Source organism: Lactuca serriola, chromosome 3, assembly GCF_051521515.1.
Source record: "Lactuca serriola cultivar US96UC23 chromosome 3, Lser_US96UC23_V15, whole genome shotgun sequence".
NCBI lineage: Eukaryota > Viridiplantae > Streptophyta > Magnoliopsida > Asterales > Asteraceae > Lactuca > Lactuca serriola.
In genome coordinates, this window is record NC_136410.1 from 103,855,229 (window position 1) to 103,860,891 (window position 5,663).

Sequence of the window (5,663 nt, forward strand, 5' to 3'; positions counted from 1 at the left end):
CCTCTTTGTGAAAAAAAAAATTGTTTGATTAGTTGAACGACCTTTCTCGTCACAAAGTATCTTCAAACCTTTTTTACTTGTGACACGGAAAAAGGCTACATATAGCTGACCATGCACGAAAACAGGTATATGCAAGTATAATCCAATATTTGACAATGTACTTTCAAAATACATTGTTATTTTATGGTTATATTGCAAAATAGAATTGTTTATTTTAAAAAATAGAAACCTATTTATGTTTATTCGAAATGAACAACATAAACCCCCCACAATATTAAATATAAAGAAACTCTAACAAATAAATATAAAAACAATTATGTTTGCTCGATTTAGATTTTGCCCATGACTCATTGAAAATGTCAAAAATACATAATTGGCACACAAATTACATGTTATTATGAGACGAATTAAAGAATAAACACGTGATGATGTCCTTTTTTAATTATTTTATGATAATGATAAAATAATGGAAAAAGGAATGCTTACTTCAAGACATTTGCAGATGTTTGTGTAAGGTCTTTGGTCTTAACTGCTGAGTATTCATATCTTTTACATATAGCTATTAAATGATTATTTAAAGATGATTTAAAATTTCATTTCTATCTCTTGCCAATTTAGAAGTATGTTTCGATCGTTTTTGCATCAGATAAAAAACATATATGGTATTGGGGATTGACTCCAAGTTAATAGGTTAAGCATTTAATATGAAAAGTTGTATATTGTTGTTTTGTTTGACTTAATCTAGATTGAATGATGTAATATGTTAAACCAAAAAAACCTTATGTAATATTTTATGAGATTTCAAAAATAGAAACATAATTTTGTTAGTCATAGAAAACAATCTTTGAAGTGTTGTATTTACTGTATAGAAACATATACAAATTAGAATAGTTATAGTTTAACCCTTTATGGATTAAATTGTTTATAAAATCCATCTCATTGATAGTGAATAAAAGATAAATTAAAAGACATTTACACCACGAAAAAATCAAAACATGTTACTGTTAAAAATGGTATAACAATGTACTTTAAATAAACATTCCTAAAATAGTATAATATGAAGTTTTTATATTCGACAATAAAGTCAGAAACAATAGCCAAGTTGAGATAATCAAACAAACATAAATAGTAGCAACAACCGATTTGATCCATTTTTAAATTAAATTACCGATTTACCCTTCTGATGAACATAGTCCGTACTTAATTACTGATTTAGCCTTCGAATAAAAAATGGAAGTATCATGCTAAAATAATCATTTTAGTATACGTTTCATCTCAATATCTATTGTTGAGTTGCTTTTCCATCCCAATGCTTTTATAATTTCCTAAGTCGAATTACCCTTTTGCCCTTATGTTTCTTTACTTAAAGGTTTCCTGCATCTAATTTGCTATCAAATTAAAATAAGTCACATAAATTTAGGAGTTTATTGATACCTTCAAAAGGTAAATTGGAATCTTCCTTCTTTATTCTATCACAAATAAAATTACCTTTCTGCCATTAAACCTTCAAATCATACTTAACATTTAAAAAAAAATTCATCCAACAATATCAATAACATTTAGTTATGATTTCAATTTAAAGTTACAAATGTTGTAATTCAACCATCATATTAGGATATTAATTTACATTCAAACACTAAAAAACATATCTTTATTAATTAAACGAAAGAAGGTACTGACTTTCTAGCGCACAACAACGAAGGTTTGAAGTAGATAATGATGATGGAAGTTATAAACAATAAGAATGATGTTGTAGGAGAAGGTTTAAAGTAGAGTAACGATTGAAAATAAGTGTGAGTCGCAGATTCAATGATGAATCATATATTTGAAAAAATTAATGATATTACAAGAATTTGAAGTTGGCTCATTTGTGTTTTAGAAGTTTTTGGGCCTGTTATATTTATTTTTTGTTATAGTGTTAATGAAAGATCTAAGATAATATGAATTTTGTGGGCACTAAACATTCTATTATTTTTTATGTAACCAAAGATATGATATTGATAATTCTATTTTATTATGATAAAAGTTGGAATCAATATTTTTTGGATTCAGTTCATCAAAAAGGTCAATCGTTGATTTTTATTTTTGGATATGTATGAAAAGGTTTTATGTTTCTTTTTTTAAATTTGCATATAAAAAAAAAGATCCAATAATTAGTAATTTGAAAAAAAAATTAATATAATAAGTTTAAATAACATAAGATTTGGCGGGATATACTTATAAATAACTCAACGATTTCAGTTATATAGCATTTTCAATTTATGTACAAGCATTGATGTGTTTGATTTTTAACTGTTGTTAAAGAAGAGAGTGTTGACACATATATGTTGAAACTATTGATTTGGATATTCCTACTTCTAAAAAAGCAAATGGCACATGAACAGTACTTTATTGTCATTGGCTGTATTTTTCTTTTTCTATTTTGCTTTTTGATAATTATATTTTTTATCTGTCTCTTCCTCTTTGCCCGATGTCATCTGCTCACCGCCTACTGCCGATAGAAATGTGCTTACTGTCACCGACTCAACTTCACTATCTCTTATACCTTCTTCTAATTATTCCACCGCTTAATCTAATACTCATTTCTCTCTGAATCTATCATGGTCAAGGCCTCCAGATCCTTCTACACCGCCTCTCTGAAATACCCCCAACTGATCGTCTCTGCCTCCTTTAAGCCTCCATCCACCGCTATGCATGTATACAGCTCTAGAATCGGTCGCCACCGTGGAACCGTCGAAGCTCCAGACGCCCTTCTGCCGGTCTTCACGACCTTTGTTTTGCTGGAAATCTACTTGATAGTCGACTGTCTAAAATCAAACGGCGGTCGCATCCCTTCTCTAAAATCGAGCAGCAACAGGTAATTTATCGTTTTATAAAGATTTACTAATTTTTCTGATTCCTCCCCCGATTCAAACCCATTTTCACAAACATCTTCACTGGAATTGGAATTGGAATTCACAGCAGTTTGTTTCTTATATAACCCTCGGCTCTTATCCAGAAACCTTCGCAGCACCTCCTTTTATATATGTCGTCGTCCTCCGGTGGCTTCCCGTTTTCCATCCCTGATTCCGCCAATTAGGGTTAGGTTTGTTGTTGTTGTTCTGTCCTGGACGACGTTACAACAACGGCTCTTAGGCCGGTCCTTCATCCTGTGAATCAAGTTGTTTCAAGGTCCTCTGGTGTCACGACGATCGATTCCCCCTTCGTATCCTTCTTGACTACCATCAAAATCAAATCTTTTGCTATTAGAATATATGGAAGGTTTCAGACCGACTTGCACCAGCAACACAGAAGACTAATGTTACTATGATTGAAAGGGTAGACTTCCATGATAGCGATGCTTTCCCCTGCTTTTCCTTTTTCAACTTAATGAAAAGGTAGATATTGGTTGAACTAATTTTTGGATTTTGTTTTTTACCAGTTATCTAATATTTCATATTTATGATGTTTATAGTTACGGAATAATGTATGTGCTTCTATATGCAGGTTTTATGTGATATATTGGCGGATAATAATGGTATTAAGAAACTCCAGGTAAATATTAATGGTGTAGGTCATAAGATTACATTTTTATTTATTTTATTTATAAAATTTTAAATTTTCAACCTGTTGATTATTGTGTGAAAGACTGATGTATTTCCATGTTACAATGACCAATTATTTTCTCTTTTTTATACTTGAAGCATATTTGTTACAGATGTATGTCATTGTTCTTATTCTTTACATTCTATCAATCATCAAAAATAATATTGATGTGATACAAATCTTGGTTAATTTGTTTATTTTCAGTTGTGCTTCTTGCTTATTGTGTGCAGGGGGTGTACTCTGATCACAATCGACGAGGGCTGTTGTTTCTATGGGTTTAGGACTTCAAAGATTTATGTACAACTTCCCCAAATTATGTTAATCTCTCCTCCGATTGAGCCCCACCATATACATAGGACTACTGATGCCAATTTTGCCCTTGCCCTAAGATCTGGAAAATCGTTTCAGCTGGAAATTCGTTGATGTGTATAAGCCTTTCTTTAGACCCCAAAAGACGATCTTCGTTTGCCTAACTTGCCACCAGATTCCGATACTGTACAAATTTTTCGACTTGGGAAAGGTCTTTGGAAACCCTCGATGTATATGGTTGCTGCTGTAGAGATATATCCAAATTCACGAGGGATCAACCGGTAAATCACACCGACCTTACTGCATCATGTTTTGGTTATGGTTTTTTTCAGTTCTGAATTTCAACAGTTTCGTTAGTATTTGGATTTAGATTGAAAGTTTTTAAGCTAATTCGTTGTTTCTACTTTTAATTTGACATTTATTTGTTTCAAGGATTATTTTGGCCAATATGGAAAGGAAAAAATATTGGTTATGTTGTTCTTCAGTAGAAATGAAACCCACCAAGCAATTCAGTATACATGTTATCTGTTTACATTTTCAGACTAAAAGTTTGAAACTCTCAGCTTTGTTTTTCTTCATCACAGATTCTCGCTGTTTTCTGTGAGCCGGGTGTGGCAAAAGTGAATGTCATCTGTTGGATTGCAACACAGATAATGAATAAGGAGAGTTTAAGCCGTTTGATAATTGTAGTACAAAATCTCCTTATGGTATATCTTAATAGTTATTTTTTTGGGATTATTGGTCAGTGATTTAATATACTGTGGTGTTTATGTTAAAGAAATACCACTTTACTTTATTTATGTTTGCATTTTTTTTTCAGGGGGAGAAATGAGACCACTAACTTAGAAGAAAATAACAAAAAAATTCATACGATGAGGCTGTTGTGCTATTTGTCAAGGTATACTTTTCATTTTATTTTGATAAATCAATTAATTATAATATGATGCTATGGTTTATTTCCTTTACTACAATGTATTTTCACTTATACTATTGGCGGATAACATTTTTTTTACCTAGGTTCTCTTGCAATTGATGTAGAAGTGATCTTTACTTTTATAAAGGGTAAATTTGACATTTTTTGCTCAATTATTCTGCTATCTATCTTTACAATGAGAATTTGTTGGAAGGAATCTAATGTTTAGTCATTCCACTTTCCAAGTATACCAAAAGAATGAGTTTTACCCATAAGAATTCAACTGCTTTGAACCCATTTGGCTCTATAAATGACAACTCAGTGATGGTTGTAGATTTGTTCCAGTATTTATCAGTAAGAAAGAGGTTGATAAATGTGTGAAATGATTCAGAAAGAAGAGTGAAATGGATTTCAGTGGTCTTTGACATATTTTAACGTATTTTTTTGAAGTAAAATATGAAGATATCAATTTCCATTCCATCTTTGTTGGCCAAATATTTGATTTTATAACAACTTTTCAGTAATTTTCCATGTTTGTAGATGTTTGGACTGCTCTAAACCTCGATTGTTGATTACATGCTTTTTTACATTTATTTCTCATTGTAAGTTTTGCATTCACTGATTGTGTTTGGATTCCAACCCCGCAAACTGAGACTATGGTCATAGTAAATAAATGTTTGTTGGGTTGGTGAAAAATATTAAACAAATCAAAGGCCTTTCAAGAATTCACCTAATATGTCCCATATCAACCACCGTTTGGCTATTTCTTTATTAATTTCTTTTTTCTCAATGTAGGATAAAAAAAATTTATGAGTTATTACTAAAAATCTAATATTCAAAAATAAAGCAAATTAAT

The 5,663-nt window shown here is 31.0% G+C and overlaps 2 long non-coding RNA genes across 3 annotated transcripts; both read left to right on the forward strand.

Moving 5' to 3' along the window:
- Window positions 1–2,501: 2,501 nt before the first annotated feature.
- On the forward strand, window positions 2,502–4,129 carry LOC145094608 (uncharacterized). Its single transcript, XR_013703432.1, has 4 exons — window positions 2,502–2,857; window positions 2,999–3,377; window positions 3,487–3,534; window positions 3,816–4,129. It is a non-coding gene; the product is annotated as an uncharacterized LOC145094608 (long non-coding RNA).
- Window positions 4,130–4,131: 2 nt separating this feature from the next.
- LOC145094610 (uncharacterized) lies at window positions 4,132–5,151 on the forward strand. Of its 2 annotated transcripts, XR_013703434.1 has the most exons (4): window positions 4,132–4,175; window positions 4,479–4,601; window positions 4,715–4,792; window positions 4,912–5,151. It is a non-coding gene; the product is annotated as an uncharacterized LOC145094610 (long non-coding RNA). The 2 variants fall into 2 exon arrangements; XR_013703433.1 differs by lacking the exon at window positions 4,132–4,175 and having other exon boundaries at window positions 4,193–4,601.
- The last annotated feature ends 512 nt before the right edge of the window (window positions 5,152–5,663 follow it).